The 20,743-nt window shown below is 27.8% G+C and overlaps 1 protein-coding gene across 1 annotated transcript in view; it reads left to right on the top strand.

Moving 5' to 3' along the window:
- LOC117178126 (heparan sulfate glucosamine 3-O-sulfotransferase 5) overlaps positions 1 to 20,743 on the top strand; it is a 324,317-nt gene that overhangs the window by 15,997 nt on the left and 287,577 nt on the right. Inside the window, exon 2 of the mRNA XM_033369383.1 lies at positions 18,400 to 18,431. The gene's annotated coding sequence lies outside the window, so the exon portion shown is untranslated. The remainder of the gene's footprint in view (positions 1 to 18,399; positions 18,432 to 20,743) is intronic.

The following is a 20,743-nucleotide window of genomic DNA, read 5'->3' as shown; positions in this document are numbered from 1 at the left end:
TAAAAATCACTGATTGTGGGTAATTGGAAAAAGCAGAGGGTGTGTGATAAAATAATTATCAATCTTCTGCAGGGCAATTAATTGAAAAAGGGGAGGGGGTGTACCCAAATTATTGCCAATTACCACTAGTCGGTGGTTGGTAATAATTCTGGTATACTCTCTCTCCCCTTTTTCGATTATCTCCACTGCAAAATATTGATATTAATTTTATCACACCCCTTCCCCTTCTTAATTACCCCCAATCAGGAATTAGTACTAACATTTTTACCCCCCCTCACCCTCCCCGAAATAAAAAATTTATTCTGCGTTTCTATCTGTTTCCGATCCGGACAGAATATTGTTATGGAAGACAGAACAGAAGCTTGTATTATTGAGAATTCGTGAGCTGCTCGTTGTTATCTTTTTAGAACATCCATCACCTTGAGCACAAGTTATATCTATGTACGTACTTAGCCTCCTTGCGGATATAAAACTTTTCTAACAGCCGTATACATATCAGTAACGACCCTCTGAAAAGTTCGTAGGTCGCTGTCGCTTTTTCATCACTCTAGAACCAAACCAACACTAAAGGTAAGAGTATTCTTAAATATTATTCAAATAAGGAGCCGTGCATAAATTATGTAAGGCTTTTTTTTTAATCACTTAGCCCCTTTTGTTAGGGTCCGCGATTCTTAATATCATCTACACCCCAACCCGTAGGGATTGTAATTATTATTGAAAGGAAATTAGTTTTCAACAATTCCTGCTTCAATTTTCTACAAAACAGATAAATATAATATTAACTGAAGCGATGAATTTTCGACTATAATTCTTATTGTTCGAGCGGGGGGGGGGGGGCACCCCATCTTCCTCAACTTCGTAAATTTCTTCAGGAGTCATCCAAAAATAACTTAAGAAAAAAGCTAATTTTTTAAAAACAAAGATGTGAATGTAAAAAGAAATGAATTTTTAGTGAAGTAGTTCGAATTTTGACCTAGTAGTTGAATTTTAAAACAAAATGGATGAATTTTTGAAATAAATGAAAAATTTTATTTTAATTCAAAAACAGTTAAATTTAACCACAGAAAACGAATTTTCAACAAATAGTTGAATTCTCAAACAAACAAATATATTTTTAACCAATTATTTGCATTTTGAACCCGAAAAGATTTGATTTCTACGAAGTTGAATTTTCAACCAAAAAGATGAATCTTCAACCAAAAAATTAATCTTCTGACAAACAAGGCTAATCATCAACAAAATAAAAAAATTGTAAGCCAAACATTTAAATTTCAAAACAGGAAATATTTTTAAACTAGCCTCAATCAATTAAAAAAAATTAAAATAATTAATTTTCAAGCCAAAAATAAGAATTTTCTACAAATAAGTTGCATATTTAACAAAATAAAAAAAATATATTTTAACGAAATAAATATTTTTATTTTAAATCAATAACCTTTAAACCAATTAGTTGAATTTATAAAATAAAAAGGACCATTTTTTAATAACAAAAAATAGAATAGTTAAATTTTCACGAACAAAATTAATTTTGAATAAAAAATAAAGATTTTTGACAAAACAGTTGAATTTTCTACCAAGTTGTTGAATTTTCCAGCTAAACAGAAGAATTTTTTACGAAAAAAGTGAAGTTTTCAGCATTAAAATGGAAAAGTTAAATTCTTACATAAATAAATTGAATAATAAATACATTTTTAATAAAAAAATATAATTTTATACCAAAAATGGAATAGGTAAATTTGCAGAAAAAAACTATTTAAACCAAGAATATGGATTTTTAATATACAGTAGTTCAGTTATCAAGCATAGAGATGAATTTTCAACTAAAATTATGAATCTTCGACAAAAAAAGGAAATCTTAAGAGAGCATTTTAACTTTCAACAGTGGAGTTAAATTTCCAACTTAAAAAGGTGCATTTTCAACAAAAATCTAATAACGTACATAGTTATTCTTCACGAATAAAAATTATTTTTTATTCATGAATAATAAATACATTATTCAAATAGCGACCGAAGAAAATTTCACAGTGAAGGAATGTTCCAATCACACTGAACGCGCAAAAACACACACACACACATGTATGTATTTAATCTCTCCCTTTTACGGGTTCGAGGGCCTCCGCTCCCTGTACATATATTTACAATTCCATCCTCAGTCTAATTTAACTACTACTTATATTATACTCTTTCGCATTACGTCGGATGAACAATCGTAACAGTAGTAACATTAATTCTTAAAATGAGCAAGCTGCCAGGGCTTCCCTTTTCTCTTACCATAAAAAAATGCATTTTCCACAATATTGAAAACAATTTTCGTTTTTTACTGTCCTTTTTAAGGATTACCCGTTTGGCTCTGCTCTACTCCCATGCTTTCCCTTACTTCTTCCAATTTCTTCATCCACATCACTCCCTTTCCACTACTATCCAAGATCCATTTTACACACTCATCCACACTCAACTGTCCCTCTTCCTCTCCTCTACATCTCTCTAATACGTGTGCCCATGACTCCATTTCGTATCCACATACTCTACATAAATTCTCCTCTTCACCCATCCAACATCTGCATGCTCTCACTCCTTCTCCCATTCTAAATCGTACAACCCTACTCAATTTTTCTTCCTTTTTTATTTTTTGCAGATATTCTGGTTCCGTCAACCCTTTGACTATCATATACCATCCATTGTACCTCGAATCTATAATCTTTGTCCATCTCTCTTCTCCTTGTTTAACTAATAGCTCTAACTCGATGTCATGCCACTCCATAACCCTTTCTCGAATATTACAAACCCTTCTCATTTTTCTCCTTTCTTTCTCCCATTTTGAATTTCCCAAATTGCCTCGCGCTTCATTGTTCCGAATTTCGCCCAAAAATGCTTGTGCTATTCTGCTTCCCACTCCCCTTTTTAGCTTCTCTTTAAACATGCTCTCTACTGTCCTATATTCCTTCCATCCCCAGTTCTCCACACGATAACACAACACTACCCAAACCAACGCATCAAACAATCAGACCCTCATTCTCCAATCGTTCTTGAACCTTCTCTTTCCTATACCCCATACTTGGCCCATTACTTTACCCGCACATTCAATTATTTTCCTCATCTGCAGTTCGTTTTCCCCACCTGCCTCAAACCAAAAACCTAAGTAACAGAATTCCTTCACCCTTTCCATTGTTTGTCCGTTCATCTTCCAAACGTAGTTTATTATGGTGTTTCTCTTTCTGAAACACATCACCTTGGTCTTCTCTACGCTCACCTTCAGATCCTTTGCTCCCACATATTAGTTTGCCTTTACCCAAAACCGGTCCTCCTTTCCCTTTCTACTTTAGCTTTCCCTCTAAGTCTGCCAGCAGGATATTAAATAGTAACGGATTCAAAGAGCACCCTTGTCTTAAACCTCTGCCTATTTAGAAAACCTGCCCATTCTTCTTTCCTATTTTCACCCTAATCCTGGTTTCAGTAAAAATTTCTTTTATCCTCTCCACCAACTTTCCCTCTACACCTCTTTCTTTCATTGCCTGTCATAACACTTTTCTGTTTACTGAGTCAAACGCTGCTTTAAAATTTACGAACGAAGCGACTAGTTTTCCTTTCTTTCTTCCCAAATTTTGGTTAACTAAGTAATTAAGTACGTAGATATTGTCTATAGTCCACATCCCTTTTTTAAATCCCGTCTGATTATGTGGGATGCTTTCTTTTTGTTCTAGCTGACTCTCCAACCTTTTTCTTAAGATTTCTGCATATATTTTATAGCCGACTGACATGAGAGTGATCCCCTGTGTATTCCTCTACCTTCTTTCCTTCCGCTTTCTTGACAAGCGGTACCACCAGTTCCGTCGTCCACTCTTCCGGCCAACCTTCCCCTTTCCAGACGTTGTTGCAGATCTTCCACATCTCATCCCCAATCCCTTCTCTGCCATACTTAATCACTTCGTTCTCCATCCCATCTTCTCCTGTCGCCTTGTTTCTTTTTAGCCTATTTATTGCCTCATTCACTTCTTCTCTATTTATCTCGCTCCCTTCCTCTATTTCTCCTTGGACTATCCTACACTTTTCTCCTTTGATATTATTTTGCTCTTCCCCTAATAGATCCTTAAAATAATCCGTCCATTCCTCCATTTCTATTTCTTCGTTAACGCCCTTCCTTTCCCCTCTATCCCTATTTATCACATCCCACACCCTACCTTCTTTGATCGCTTTTTCTACTTCTGCTTTATATTCTTCCTTTCCTCTTTGACTTTTTCTTTCCAGCATCTTCTCCTGATCTTTTTCCTCCTGTTACACTCCTACTTCTCCATTTACCCCTTTTTAACCAAATACTTTAATCCCCTACTAAAATAGATTAATTTCAAACCAAGCCGTTGCTTTTTTTTTAAATTATTTTAAACCAAAGTAAGACAAATTGAAACGAAATTGATAACATTTCTTTACTGATGAATCTTAAACGAAATAATTACTTTTTAACAAATGAGTTCAACTTCCAAACAAATAGTTGAATCTTTAAACAAAAAATGTGAATTTGCAACAAAATAGTTAATTTTCAACAAAAAAGTTAATTTTTAACCGAAAAGATTAATTTTTAACCAGACAGTTGCATATTTAACAAAAGAAGACGAAAAATTAGAAAAAAGAGAAAAATTTTATTTGCTTTTGTTGAATTTTCAAACTAAAAAGACGAATTTGCAATCAAAAAGGATGAGAGGGGGTTAAAAATGTTAGAAAACATCACACCACGTATTTGTGAACGCCCCCTGTGTAGATTTACAATAAAATTAATTATTATCACATAGGATTAAATCTAAAGAAAGTTGAGTTTCTTAGATCTATTGTGAATTTAAATTATAGGCCAAAAGTGCAGAGAAACCCCAGATAATATTGGTAAAATGGTTTCGAAGCTGATATTATCTTGATCGCCAACAAAAATAAACGGATTAAAAGCCTAAAAATATCAGAGAATTGATCTTACAACGGAAATAACAAAAGATTTGAAAAATCGGGTAGAATGTCAAACTAGTTTTACGATATTTTCTTCCTCTTTTCTTCCTAACGAATAGGGGTAAAATTCCTAAAGTTTTATTTTATATAAAGCTAACGTATTTAAATAATAATATATTACATCACAAGTATGGTTAGGCCCGTCTTTACACGGGGAAGTCAGTGGTCGCAGGACGGGCAGTAAAACCATGGCCGATGGTGAGTGATGTACGATCATTTTAAAACACAGTTTGTTATGAGACTATATGGCCTCCTAAAGAGTGAGTTTAAACCAAATAGCGAAATTTTCAATTGATAAAGATACATTTTATACCAAACATGAAATAATTACATTTTGAGTTAAAAAAATTTATTTATAATAACAAAATTTTTCAATATAATAGTTCAATTTTGAACAGTAAAAAAGGGTTTTTCCTCTAAAGTGTCAATTTTTGAAACGAAATTTGTCATATTAAAGAATCAAGGTATTTTAATTTTTAATAGACGTAGCAAATAATAACCGTTTTTAGTAAGTTTTGGTTTTCAAATTTATTATTTACATCTGAATAATAAATAATAAATCAATAATTCATAAATTGTATAATATAGTAATACAGTGATATAATATGCATACGTCTTTCTTGTTTAAATAAAATGTTACATTATCAATTTTGAATTTTACTCAGTTTAACCATGCACATCCTTTTTAAATTTTTCAAGGTGGTCGCTGGACCGGGAAATCGGGAAATGAACAGGAATTCTGTAAGACCGAAAAAAACCGGGAAATGACAGTGATTTTTTTTTATAAAAACAAATATGTTCAAGTTTGATTTTAACAGTTTAAAAAAATTATTTGAATTGTTTAATGTTTTTATTATTATATAATTCAGTGTGCATTGCGTAATTCAAAAATCTTTAAAACAAATGTGAACGCCCGATTGAAGCATTATCAATTTATTTTCAATTTTCAAATAACTTAAAAATAATATATGCATAATTATTATTTATTAATTATTAAATAATGTATTATATCAATTAACTAATTATTGAATTCCATTATTTATTTATTATTATATTCAAATTGATTAAATTTCAGATATTTTTTCAGTCTAAAATTTGATATTTTGAAATTTTTTAATTAAGAAAAAGATCATTTGCTTAATACCTATTATTCCTAGAGAAGGTTCGAGTAAGTTGAAGAGATATTCAGAGGTTTTAAAAAAATTCAAAATTAATGTACAATTTAAATTGATTTAAAATAATTGAAGGAAATTTAGATTTTCAAGATTTTGAAGATTTCTAAGGATTTTGAAACTATTTGAAATGAAAATTATTCAACTTTTAATTTAAAATATGTTCAGTTTATCACAAAATGATCGCTTAATTTGTAATCGTTCTTGCTTAAAATTGCTGAAAATGATTTGCAGCTCAGTTTTTATTACATCAAATAGAAAAAATTTTAGCTTTAGAGTTCTAACTTCTTAATTTCACTGACCGTGAAAAATGTTTGTCAACCGTGAAAAAACCGGTACTATAAAAATAAAATTATTTAATACATCCATCTAAAAAATAAATCCAGAAAACGTGGCAAATTGAATTATATAAAAAATTCGAATTAAATGCAAAGACATAGTCCAATTTAGTTCTACTTTGATGAATAGTTATTTTGGAAATTCCTTGAAAATGTATATTTTATGATTTTTAAATGATAAAAAAATATCAAAAGTACAGTTTCAGATATTTCCACACACGGCGAGACATATTTTGTCAATAAGCAAAATAATCTTCTCAGTGAGGAAAATCGAGACTCTAGATGAAATTTGGACACAGTTGTAATACCACGTTATGCAGTTGCCGTTGCATGCGCGCACTGATTTACTAATATTCCAGGCCAGCGGGTCAATGTCCGACATGTTGCACAGCTCTAAAAAATATACGAAAATTGAATAAACAAATGATTATTTATTTTGAACAAATTTTATTGCAAATATCGACTCTTCAGTTTATTTACAAAAAAGTTAACGAGCTTCAATTTTTAAACAAATAAGAATTAACATACTTTCTCGAAATGTGTCGCTTTTTAATTGCTTGTTCAAATTTGAGGAAGGCAGTAGTTATCAAAATTTTCTTTCGATATACTTTTTTTTACATTTTTCTCATATGCACCTATCGGAAATGCAATTTCCGTTATTTATTATCTCACTAATAATTAAATTTCTCTCTAAAATTGACAATCTCGAATGTATGGCCAGTTTCGAAATTGGATATTGTGAGATGAAATTTTGGAAAAATGTAATATATAAATATATACTATAATATATAAATGTTTCCAATTTTGCAAAATATTAATAGTATTATTGTATTATTATATTATTATTATTATTAATATTATTAATGTATCTTAAACAGCTTGAAAATCACTTTCATATTTCAAACTTCACTATTTTAATAAATTTCTAAATTTTGAACAAAATGCATGAAATTTCAATTTAAAAAATTCAATTTTCAACCAAAAATGGAATAGTTCAATCGTTTGAGATCAAAAATTAATCTTTTGGTAGAAAAGTAATATTTATTGGTTAAAAATTAATCTTTCTTCTTTCAAAGTTACTTCTTTTTATTTAAAGATTCTACTATTGTATTTTGAGCTTATTTTGTTTAAAATTAAATATTTTTTTTGCGTAGACACCTTTTTTTTTTGAAAATTCAACTGTATTCTTAAAAATTTATCTCTGGTTGACAATTGAACTATTTTGTGAAAAATTAAATTTTTGTATAAAAATTCATATTTTTGGTTTAAAAATTAGAATGTTTTGGCGAAAATTCATCTTTTTTGTTAAAAATTTCATTATTTGTTTGAAAACATAAGTATTTTGTTGAAAAAAGATTGTTGTTTGTTAGAAATAGAAGTATTTGTTAGTTGAAGTATCAACTATTAAATTTTCTGTTGAGTATTAATCTTCACTAGTTAAAAAATCAACTACTTGGTTAAGTGTTGAACTACTTTCTTAAAAATTCAATTTTTTTGGTTGAAGAATGATCTCCTTGGTTGATAATTTAAATATTTTCTGCGAAATTCCTTTCATGTTTTTTTTTTAAATTTTCATAAATGAAGATTTAACTTTTTTAGTCAAAGATTTATCATTTTAATTGAAAATTAATCTCTTTTTTTTAAATTTAACTTTTTTGTATGTAATGAATTTTTCTTTTTTTTCAGTTGGAAATTGAACTATTTGGTAGAAAATTAATTTTTTAAATAAAGAATTGTAGTATTTGGTTAAAAGTTAATGTATCTTGTTCATATTTGATCTTTTTTGGTATGAAATTAATTTTTTTGATGAGAAGATCATCTTTTTCGTTGGAAATTAAAATATTTATATAAATGTTAAACTCTTTTGTTGACAATTTATTTAATTGGTTGAAAGTGTATAGTTTTTTGTTGGAAATTTATATCGTTGGTTTGAAAATTAAACTATTTTATTGAAAATCCTTTGGTTCTTGTTAATATTCAATGTGTTTAAATCTCAAATTGATGAGTGAATTTTTCAGTTAAAAACTCGATTTTTTTGTTAAAATTTGACATTTTTTAGTGGAAAAATCAAGTGGATTGTTGAAAAGTCGTCTTTTGGCTTGAAAATTCAGCTAGTTCGAAGATAATTGATCTTTTTGACTTCAAAATTGCATAGTTTTGTTAAAACTTAATTTATTTTTATTTAAATCATCTTTCTGAATAGAACATTAATTATTTTAGTGGAAAATTCATCTATTTCGTTACAAATTTGACTATTTGATTGAAAATTATTATTTTGTTTTAATTACAAATTCAACCACTTGATTCAAAGTTTACCTACTTTTGTTTAAAATTCATGTTTTTCATATCACCTCTTTGGTCGAAAATTAATCTTGTTACTGGAAATTGATTCAATTATTGTGTTAAAAAATTCGTTTTTGGTTGAAAATGATTTTTTATCAATAAAAATTTAACTCTATTCGAGAAGAATCGGCTTATTAGCTTGAAAACAGTACTTTTTTCTTGGAAATTCGTCTTTTTTTAAGAGAAAATGATTATTTAGCTTTGTTGAAAGTTCATCTATTTGGTTAAGGATTCAACTTTTTTTTAAGGTCATCTTTTTTGGCTGAATGGAAAACGCAACCTGTTTTTGTTAAAAATTTAATTATCTTTTAGAAAATTCAAAATTTTCATTGAAAATTTATAGTTTTTGGTTGAATTCTACTTCCTGAAAATTCAGTTTTTGTTGAAATTAAATTTTTTAAACTCAAAATTTAATGTTTTCATTCTTGGTTGAGAAGTTACGTTTTCTGGTTAATAACTGATCCTTTTTAGTTGACTATTTAACTATATGGTTAAGTATTTAATTATTATGTTTAAAATTAATATATTTTTTTAATTTGACTGGTGTGAAATTCTTTTTTTGTAACTACTTTTTTAAAGTGAATATATAAAAGTATTTTGTTTTTTGTTTAAAAAATAACTGTTTGTTTAAAAATTCATGAATTTTTATGAAAAATTGTCTTCTGGTAGAAAAATTATTCAATTTTTTTTTAACTTATCTTTTTTTGTCGAAACTTCAGCTGGTGAAAAATATTTGATTAAATCGAATTTCGAAGCTTCGAATTTATTTTTGAATTCATTTTTCTCTAAAAAAGAAACTGGTAAAATCTCGGCTAATTTAGATATAAAATTGAAATGGTGAAAAAATGTAGATTCACGCGGTTCGAGCTCGGATGGGTGACCGACCGTGATTCTCGCTTATTCGCGTTTTCATTTCCTTCATCTACTATCGAGCAGGAGATTTGACATGGAGGATGAATGTGGACGCCCGATGCAATCAAATGCCTAAATTGAAACTCGTCTATCGGCAAACCTGCTCTGCTCATGAGTTTCGGTTTTCTGCAGTTTTCCACTCCTCTGACCAAATTTTCAGGCGAATAATATTTCTTCTGATAAAAATTTGATGTGATAGGGTTATTAGATATGTAAAAACCCAAAAAGAGTATTCATGGAGTAAAACAGTCTAATCTAAATCTACCATCCGGTACGAGCAAATTTGCTGGGAAAGGACAAACATCAATGTTTTCGTCCAGGTTGTAGCTCTGTTTGATGTCCCAATATTTTTACCACCCACAAGCTGCCTCAATGATTGCTACCTAGATCTACACGATTCGTTCCACTTACAGAAATCCGATTTTTCCAGGCAGAACCATGAAACACGACGACAAAACATTCTTGCGGTATTTTTATATTAATCTGATTGAATGGAATGTAGGTATTGGATTTGGCCTTGTGTCCTCCACTATTAGAACCTTTTTTTTTATTTAAAGAATGGCGAGGCCATAGACCCCCCCCCCCCCTCACGGCATTTTTTTTGACCATCCTTCACTTTTTTCTTTTTCACTAGGAAATGGGGAAAGATTATTTAAAATATTAAGTTTTGAAAGAATGTAGAAGATTATATATAATATTCAATTTTTAGTGATTTAAATAATAATAATAATAATTTTAAATAAATAAAATGAAAATAATAATAAATAATGCAATAATTGGACTCACTGATTAAATCAGTATTTTGAAATGAAAAAGGATGATTTTCAACTAAAAATGGAATAGATCAATTTTCACTTAATAAAATTAATTTTCAATGAAAAATACGAATTTAAAAAAAAATAGTTCAATTTTCAAGGAAACATAATAATTTGCAACCGAATGAGTGAATTAAAAAAATGGTTAACATAGTAATCTAACGGTCAACCAAGCAGTTGAAGTTTAACTAAAAAAGATAATTTTAGAACCAACAAGATAAATTGTCTAAAAAATGTACAAGTTTTTAACAAAATGCTAGAATTTTCAAGTAAAAATATATTAATTTTGAACATAAATAACGAATTTTCAATCAAATAGTTTTTTTTCAACTGGAAAGTTTAATTTTCAACCAAATAGATGAATTTGCGAATAAAATAGTGAAATTTGTAAAAAAAAATTAAATATCCTAATTTCCATTTAAGTGATTATTTTTTAACAAAAAAATGTAAATTCTAAAAAAATGCAATAGCTGATATGTCAAATAAAAAACGTTTCAATTTTTAATTAAAAAACAGTCGAATTTACATCAAAAAGACGTATTTTCAACAAAATGCTTGAATCTTCATCTGAAATGATTAATTTAAAGCGAAAAAGTTGAATTTTCACAAAGAAAATTTATTTTGTAGAAAAAAGATAAATTTTTAACAAAATACATGAATTTTTAGTTAGAAAATTGTATTTTTAACAAAAAATGCGATTTCTACCCTGCTACCAAAATAATTTTTTTTGTCAGTTTAATTTTCAATAACAATCAATTTTAAACCAAAAATGGAATTATTAAATTTTCAGTTACAAAATTAATTTTTTTAAAACAACGATTATTGAGCCAAAAATTGAAGTGTTGAAATTTCATTTAACAGAATTGATTTTCAATACAAGAAAACGAATTTTCAGCAAAAAATTTAATTTTTAACCAAATCATAAAGTGTTTCACCAAGAAAATATTTAATCAAAGACAAATTTTCCACAAAATTCAATTTCCATTAAAAAATATTTTTCTACCATAAAATAAACGATTTTTCAACTGAAATGATAAATTTTTTCCAGTCAGCACGAATTTCCGAAGACGTTTTTAGGACGTCCTAAAAACGTCTTAAGTCAGGCAAAATAACGTTATAAAAATATACAATGTTTTCCTTGGTTTAACAAAAAAAAATATTTGTAAACAAAGTAGTTTAACTTTTAACCAAGCAGTTGATTTTTCAACAGAAAAATAAATTGTCAACAAAAAAGTATTTATTTTCTACCAATAAAAACAAATTAATCTAATTAGTAACATTCACGGTTATTGATATAATCAGTTATTTTGAATGATGTAATCAGTAAGTTTCTCTGATTAAACCAGTCATTTTGAATGATCTAATCATATCCTGCATTGAACAAATTTTTTCAAAAATTTGTTTTGTTGACATTAACTTTTTAACGGGAAATTGAACTATTCCATTATTTATTGAAAATCAATCTTTCTTCAGTTGGAAATTGAAGTATTTTGTTATAGGTTCCTTTTCTTAGAAATTATTCTCGTTGATTGAATATTCTATTACTTGGTTAAAAGTTGAAATAATTTGTTGAAAATTCATTTTATTGGTTGGAGATCCATCTATTTTTTGGAAATTAAGTTATTTGGTCAAAAATGAAACTTTTTCTGTTTGAAAATACATCGTTTTAGCGGCAAATTTAACTATTCCATTTGTTTTATAGTTGATCATTTTTAGTTTAAAATTAAACTATTTGATTGAAAATTAACTGTTTTGTAGAAAATTCATCTTTCTGGTTGAAGAATGTTCTTTTTTATTGAAAATTTGTTCTTTTTAGTTGAAAATTCTAATCTTTACGTAGAAAATTCAACTTTTTTCGTTGAAGATTAACTTTCCAGTTAAAAATGAATATTTTTGGCTTGAAAAATGAACTTTTCTCAAAAGAATTCACCTTTGTCATTTGAATGTTCAAAAATTTGTTTGAAGTTTTCTATTCTGTCTTGACTGAAAAATCTTTCCTGGTTGGAAATTCGACGCTCTTGTTAAAAATTAATTTTTTTTTTCTTCAAAAATTCACATCTTTTGGTACAAATTTGATGTTTTTTTGTTTGTTATAAATGCAACTGTTTGGTTACAAGTAAGCTGTTTCGGTTGACGTTTCAATTATTTTGTTGGAAATAATTAGTTTTTGTTTGAGTTCTATTTTTATTGAAAATTATCATCTTCTTGGCTGAAATATTACATATTCCATTTTTTTGTTCAGATAAAATGTTTTCTTGCTTGAAATATCAACTGTTATATTCCTCGTTCAGAATCAATTTTTTTTTATCAAAAATTTAAATAGTTGATTGAGAATTAAACTATTTTGTTGATAATTAAATTGTTTTGTTACAAACTAAATTTTTTTTTACAATTTAATTATTTTCTTAAAAATTTTAACATTTTGTTGAACATTTATTTAAATAATTGAAAATTTATCTTTTTTGTTCAATATTCTTCTTTTTAAATAAAAAGTTCTTTCTTTTGGATTGAAAATTGAACTGTTTTAGAAAATTTGACCTTTTGGCATGCAAACGATTTTATGAATTTTTAGGTTTTTTTTTTATATTTTAAGAGCTTATTTTAGAAGAGGAGAAAAGCCCTTATCAGAAAGTTTTCGAAATTCACGTATAATTACAATCGCTCTCAATTGAAGAATCATGTTTTTTTTTGTCTTAACACTTCAACCCTACTTTCAAAACGTTATTTCCTTAGAAGCATTCTTTGATTGAACTAAATTAAAAAAATTGTATGTACCTAAGTTTTTTATCAGAAATGGAATGAAAGCTCTATAAAGAAGGGAGAAGAAAATCGATTAGAAGTGCTGCACATTGAATCATCAATCACGAGGAGATGAGATAAGTAATAATGGAAGTTGTGAAAAAAATTGTAAGGGAAGTAGATTTAGTGATGGGAAATATCGATTGATGGCACACTCAAAATACTAAGAATACAAAGTCAATTCTTCCAAAAAAATAAGTAAATAAGAAAAAATACTGGAAACTGGAACTGACACAGTGTATTTTCGCCAAAAATTATAATTTTTTACTTTGGGACAGGGTATTTTAGTAACGAAATATAATTTAAAATTTAAAAAATTTAATTTTGTAAAGAATAATACATTTTACCTTGGGAAAGGCACTTTCTGGAATGAATTAAAAATTTTGGCTTTGGGAAAAGTAATTTTGTCAAAGTTATCATAATTCCGAGGTAAAACTGGAAATTTTTGTTAAGGATTTTAATTTTATGTTCACTTCAGAACAAGAAATTTCATTAAGAATGATCTTTTTTACTTTAGGTCTTTAAAAAAGAATTTTAATCTGATTTAGGAGGGAATTAAAAAACTTCCTGTTTAACGTCAGAATTTATCACAATTTGTAACTCTCCTATCTCGAAATTTGGAAAAAGGGAAACAGGGAATTTTGGAAATGAATTTAATTGTGACTTGTTACAGGTGAACTTTCATGAATAATTATAATTTTAATTGGGATTTATACAAAGATAATGCAGTAAAAGAATCCCTGCTCCAAGTAAGAAATAGTCTGATTTTGAAATTTTCATGTTCCAAATCATAATTTTTTTGAATTTAGAAATTATTCATTTTGAAAATAAAAATTTGCCAGGATCTGAAACTTCGTTTTTCTAAATTAAAGGGTCAGAATTATCATTAAAAATTCTTAAAATTTAGACGCGGAATTTACGTAAGAATCATTATTTCACTTGGAAAAGTAAATTTTTCACCTAGAACAGAAATTTTGGAAAATAATTTTAATTTTAATTCAGAAGAAGGAAATTAAAAAAAGCCTGCTTACGTTCAGAATCATAAATTTTTTCCAAAATTCCCTGTTTTAAAACGGAAGCCTTTTAAATTGTTTTAAATGTTTGTAAGTATTTAAAGTCGTTTACTAAGCTTTTTCTTGGAAGGGTTTGTATTTTATGGCCTTCAATTTCCAAGCTTTCAGTTTGAAACTTTGAACAACGTAACACTTTCTTGTTTTAAGAGTTTACGTTTAAAAGCTTACAAGTTCGTTTTCTGAGAACCAAATACTGATCGCTTTATTTTTTTTCAAAATAATGTGAAAGATTTTCGTTATATACGTTGTGTCTAGTAATCTTAATTTCGCTTAGGGGTTTTACAGGGAAAACAGAAAATAGTTTGTGAAAAGTATTTTTTTTTTAAGTTTGAGAATCTCAAGTTTTGAAAACATCCAGTGTCTCGTTGCGATCCCCCCTTTTTTTAAGAATTCCTCTTCTTCGCCCTGTTTCCAAGAAATTTACCCTTTTAGTTGATTTTCGCTTAAATGCGAAATAAATTAATAGAACTTAATAAGGGAATCCAACTATGTGCATATTTTTCATTGAAAGTAATTTATTTTCAATTGAAAAATGCACTATTATATTTTTGGCTCAGAATTCATCTCTTTTGGTGAAAATTCTACTATTTGGTTGATAACTTAATTATTTTTTCGAAAATTCAAATATTTTGTTGAAAAGTTATCTCTTAACCAAAAGTTAAAACATTTATTTTATTGTTTGAAGATTTAACTATTTTTTTGAAAATTCGTTTGTTTAGTTAAAAATTTATATTTTTAACTGCAAATTTAATTATACCATTTTTGGTTGAGAATTGAACGTTTTTAGTTGAAAATTGATGTATTTGTTAAAGAACCATAGTTTTCAGTTGAATTTACCTATTTTAAATTAAAAATAAAATTCTTGTTTGGTTAGAATATCAACTATAACATTTTTCGTTTAGAATGCGTCTTTTTGGTTGAAAATGCAGATATTTGGTTGAAGATTTAACTACTTTGTTAATAATTTATTTCACCGGTTGAAAATTAATTATTCAATTAAATATTCGTTTTTATTTGGTTGGTAATTATATTTTTAATTAAAAAATTTACCTATTCCATTATTAGCTGAATATTTACAGTCTTTCAGTTGAAAATTCAATTAATACTATTACTATTACTTATTACACATTATTATTTGAAAATTCGACAAGTGGATTACACGCTAAACCAGTTCGTTAAAAATTGATTTTGTTGGTTGCCTTTGCAAATTGAAAATTGTTCGAAAATTTTTGTTTTGTTTTGTTTGAAAATTAATTAATTTTACTTAAAAAAGTCTTTTTCGGTAGACTTCAACTGCTTTGATTCAAAATACAAATTAGTTTGTTTGAAATATTAACTATAAAATTTTTCATTGCGAATTCACTTTTTTAGTTCAAAAATCAACTGTTTCGTTGAGGGTTAGACTACTTTGTTAAAAAGTATTTTTATCTTCGGTAAAAATCAATTGTTATTATCTGAAAATTTGTTGTAGACATTTTTTGTCGATAATTTATCATTTTTAGTTTAAAATTCAACTATTAAATTTGTCATTAAGAATTCAACTGGGTTGGTTGAAAAATCAACTTCTTTTTTGAAAATTAAAGTACTTTAGTAACAGTTAATTTTATTCCTTTAAAATTGAATTATTTTGTTGAGCATTCTTCTTTTTAATATTTTATTTTCGAAAATGTAACTAATGAACTTTTCGTTGAAAATTGATAGTTTTCAATGGAAAAATCAACTATTTAAGTTTAAATTTTATTTTCTCTTTGATTGAACAATCTTTCTTGTTCAAGGATTCAACTATGTTTTTGAAACTTTGTCCTTTTTCTTTAACTAAAGTGTCCTCGATTAAAAACTATAATTTTTTGTTGTTGAAAATTCAACTTCTTGGTTGAAGTTCGAACTACTTTGTTAAAAATTAATTTTTTTTTTAATTAAAGGTTCATCTCTTTGGTTAAAATTTTTCTTTTGTATTTAAACCTAACTAGCTTTTATTTTAAATTTAAAGTTTGTTTTTTGAAATATTAGCGATTGTTTTTTTGTTTGTTGTTAATAATTCAGCATTTTGGTTTCAAATTTATCTCTTTTGATAAAAATTTTATCTTTTTTGGTTAAAAATAAAATATTTGCTAAAAATTAATCTGTTTTGAAGAAAGATTCTTATATTCTTTTGTAAATGCGCCTTTTTTAGTTAAATACAACTGCTTTTTATGTAAAATTAAAATATTTTTATTGGTTGAAATATCAACTACTATATTTTTCGTTGAGAATTAATATTTTTCAGTGACAATTGAAATACATTGTTGGAAGTTGAACTTCTTTGTTAAAAATGTATTTTTTGTCGCAGATTTATTATTTTATGGAGTAGAAAACTTAATTATTTTGAAGAAAATTGAACTGTTTTTTAACATTCTTTTTTCTAGATAAAAAATTCGGCCTTTGGATTAAAAAATTGAATTTTCTTTTAACAAATTCATCTTTTTGACTTAAAAATTCAAATGTTTGATTAAAAATGCAATTATTTTTTGTTAATCTTTAATCTTTTTGGTTTAAGATGCGAGAATTCGGTTTAAAGTTGAACTATTTGGTTAAAAATTCAACTATTATAATTGTAAATTCGCTCATTTGGCTGAAAAATTAACTATTTTGTTAAAAATTAAAGTCTTCATTGTAAATTACTTCCTTTTGCCTGGAAGTGCCTCTGTTTAGTTAATAAATATTTTTTAAAAAGAAAATTCAGCTACTTGGTTGAAAATTCATGTTCATAAGTAATAAAAAATTCAACTATGTGTTTACGAATTTCTTTGATTTTTTGACGATTTGATCATTTTATTGAAAATACAATTATTTGATTAAAAAGTAATCTATCCATTCAAAAATTAAACTGCTCTGTTGAAAATTCGTCTTCTTTGTTTGCAATTTCATCTTTTATTGGATTGTAAATTCGTCTTTTAGGGTTTAAAAGTTAACCCTTTTTCTGAACTATTTAACTTTTTAGATTAAAACTCAACTTGTTTTTGAAAATGGATCTATTTTTGGTAGAAAATCACTTTTTTGTTGTTAAAATATAAACTATTACAATTCTCGTTCAAATTTAAACTTTTTTGATAGAATTCAACTGTCCTTAAAAAAATTTGCAATTTGTAATTCAAAACTTATCTCTTTTGTTGGAAATTCATCTTTTGGATAGAAAAATCGCTCTTTTAAATTCAGAATTCATCTATTTTGGTCGAAAATTTAACAATTTCGTGTATTATTGTAAATTTATATAATTTTACATGAAAATTGAATTATTTGATTGAAAGTTTAAGTTAAAATTAAACAATTTTTAGATTCAATTATTTTGAAGAAAATTCAATTAATTTTTTAGTTATCATTTTTGTAGCCAATATCTGAATGGTTTTATTGAAAACTTTTTTTTTTACTTGAAAGTTTATTAATTTGTTTAAAAATTCAGCTTCTCGGATTTAAAAGTCAACTTTTCTCTAAAGCATTCGACTTTTCAGCTTTAAAACTTAATACTTTTCTTGAAAGTTCATCTCTTTGTTAGGAAATTAATCTTTTTCGGTTTAAGATTCAACTATTTTGTTGGCGGAAAAAGTACAAATAGTGTAAAATATTATTTATAATTTATTCTGCTATCTATCAACTATTGATAATTTTCTTGTCGGAGATGGTACCTATTGTATTAATTGCATTCAAGAGAATTCGATCTCCATTATTCCCCTATTTTTGTGAAAAATAGCCTATTTCTCTTGATTTTAGAGCAATTAAAAACTAAAATCTTCATGGGTCATTTTTTAGGAATCGAAACAATTGAAAAATTATTTTTAGGTAGATTCATAACATGTTGTTTTTTAAAAGTAAAACCAAAAAGCGTAAGCGATCTTGGAAAAATGAATAGGGTCTAAAGCACGAAAAAATAAAATAAATGGACCTAGATTTCTGATGAAAGTCCTCCTCTTCTATGTTTCAGATCCCTGGTGCTTTGTCCTGGGTGCGGTTGAGGTAAGTAATCGTGATAGTCGAAGATAAATTTCCTTTTATCTCTATTCGCATTTTCGATTTTCCTGTAAGACCACTGTGAAAGTAGATTTTGTCGAGGAAAATCCTGCCTTGGTGGCATACCAGCATAGGCATGTTCAATCTTGTTCAAGGGGTGCTTATCTATCCATCAAGACTTTTCTCGAGGACAGATTGTGTATGTGTGATTTTTGAGGAAGGAAGTAATTTTGTTCGATTTCCAATTCGACATGGTCGGAATTCTAGATATCTACTCTCTAAAACTGAATCAGTGAAATTTTCACTGTTCGGATCAGTAATGCGTGCTTCCACTGAGAAATCAGTGGTCGAAGGAACCAGCATCACGAAAAAATAATTCTCACTGATTGAATTAGTGACGCTATTTCTCTGATTTATTCAGTAGTCGTTCACTGATTCTCAGTGACTACATTCTGATGATTTCAATCAGTTAAATTTCACTGAGAATCAGTGAAATTTTACTGATTCGATTTTTGAGAGTACTTCGTGCATTGATGAATGGTGCAATGACCAGAATAAAAAAAAGGGATGAGCTGTAGAAATTTCCTGTTAAAACTGCTGCTATGTTGGGAAAAAATCCTTTAATCACGTAACAAAGTGCAGCGCCGTTGCCCCAGGGAACGCTCATGACTGAGAGCTCGGTTCAGTTTCTATGGCTAATGTAAAGCAAGAAAAATTTATATGGAAAAATCAGGGATAGCTTGCTTTAAAGCGAGAGTAATCCACTTGTAATTCAGAGTAATTTACAGTGATTTATTTTTTAATTTGAATAAATCCACTTTTAATCTAGATGATTCGTAGTAATTCAGGTAATCCAAGTAATCCAGTTGTAATCTGGCCAATTAATGTAATTCGTAGTAAACCAGCGCGATCCACTTGAAATCCAATTGTGATATCAAATAGTCGCACTCGGATCTAGAGTAATCCACTTATAATTCGGAGTAATCCAAAGGAATACACTTGTAATTCAGTCAATTAAAGTAATCCGGCGTAATTTACTTGTAATCCAATTACAATATTAAGTAATCTATATCCAATGTGGGCTAATCCTCTTATAATTTGGAGTGATTCGAAGTAATCCACTTGTAATCTGGACATTTGAAGTGATTCGAAGTAATCGATTTGTAATCCACTTTCACTCGAGCTTTAATATTAAGTAATCAAGTTTTAATCCGCGATAATCAACTTCTATATCGGAGTAATCCAAGGTTATTCACTTATAATGCAGTTATGTTATGAATTAATGCAGCTCCAGTCTGGGATAATTCACTTATATTTTAAAGCAACCCGAATTAATCCACTGGTGGTTAAGATAAATCGAAATAATTCAGATATTCCGAGTAAATAACTTGTAATTCGGTCAATTTAAGTGATTCGGAGTAATCCAATTCTATTTCGATGTAATCTACTTGTGATACAGTTATAATATGAAGTAATCAAGTTTTAACCCTGAGTAATCCACTAGTAACGCAAAGTAATCCGCTTGTAAATCGGAGTAATTGACTTTTTATTCCGAATAAACTATTTGTAATTCTGAGTAATCCACTTTTAATTCAATCGTTTCAAGTAATTCGGCGTAATCAACTCCTGATCTAGTTATAATATTGAGAAATCCAGAGTCAGTGGAGGGTAATTTACTTATAATTCGGAATCATTCAAAGTAATCCGCTTGTAACCTGGATAATTAAAGTGATTCCGAGTAATCCACTTTTATCCAGTTATAATATAAAGTATTTCAGTTTTTAAAGCGGAGTAATCCCCTTGTTAATCGAAGTAATTCACTTGTAATTCGAAGTAATCCATTTGCAATTCGAAGTAATTTACTTGTAAATCACCGTCATCCATTTTTTAATTTAGAGTAATCCATTTGTAATGTGGGATAATCCACTTGTAATCCATGTGATTCAGAGTAATGCAAGATAATCCACTTGTTAACAGAGTTAATTGAAGAGATTCGAAGTAATCCACTTGTAATGCGATGTCATCCAGTTGTATTACAGTTATAGTATGAAGTAATTAAGTTTTAATCCCGAGTAATCCGTTCGTAACAGAGAGTAATTCACTTGTAACTTGGAGTAATCCACTTGTAATTCGGAATAATCCATTTGTCATTCGGAGTAATGCACTTGTAATTCAGTCAATTCAAATAATCCGTGGTAATCCCCACGTAATCAAGTTATAATATTCAGTAAGCCAGTTGTAATATTAAATAATTCATTTTTAATGTGGTATAATCCACATATAATTTGGAATAATTCGAGGTAATCCATTTGTAATCG

This window comes from Belonocnema kinseyi, chromosome 8 (assembly GCF_010883055.1).
Source record: "Belonocnema kinseyi isolate 2016_QV_RU_SX_M_011 chromosome 8, B_treatae_v1, whole genome shotgun sequence".
NCBI classification, from domain to species: domain Eukaryota; kingdom Metazoa; phylum Arthropoda; class Insecta; order Hymenoptera; family Cynipidae; genus Belonocnema; species Belonocnema kinseyi.
Note: the sequence above shows the minus strand (reverse complement) of the source record. Positions and strands in the feature narration are given on the sequence as shown.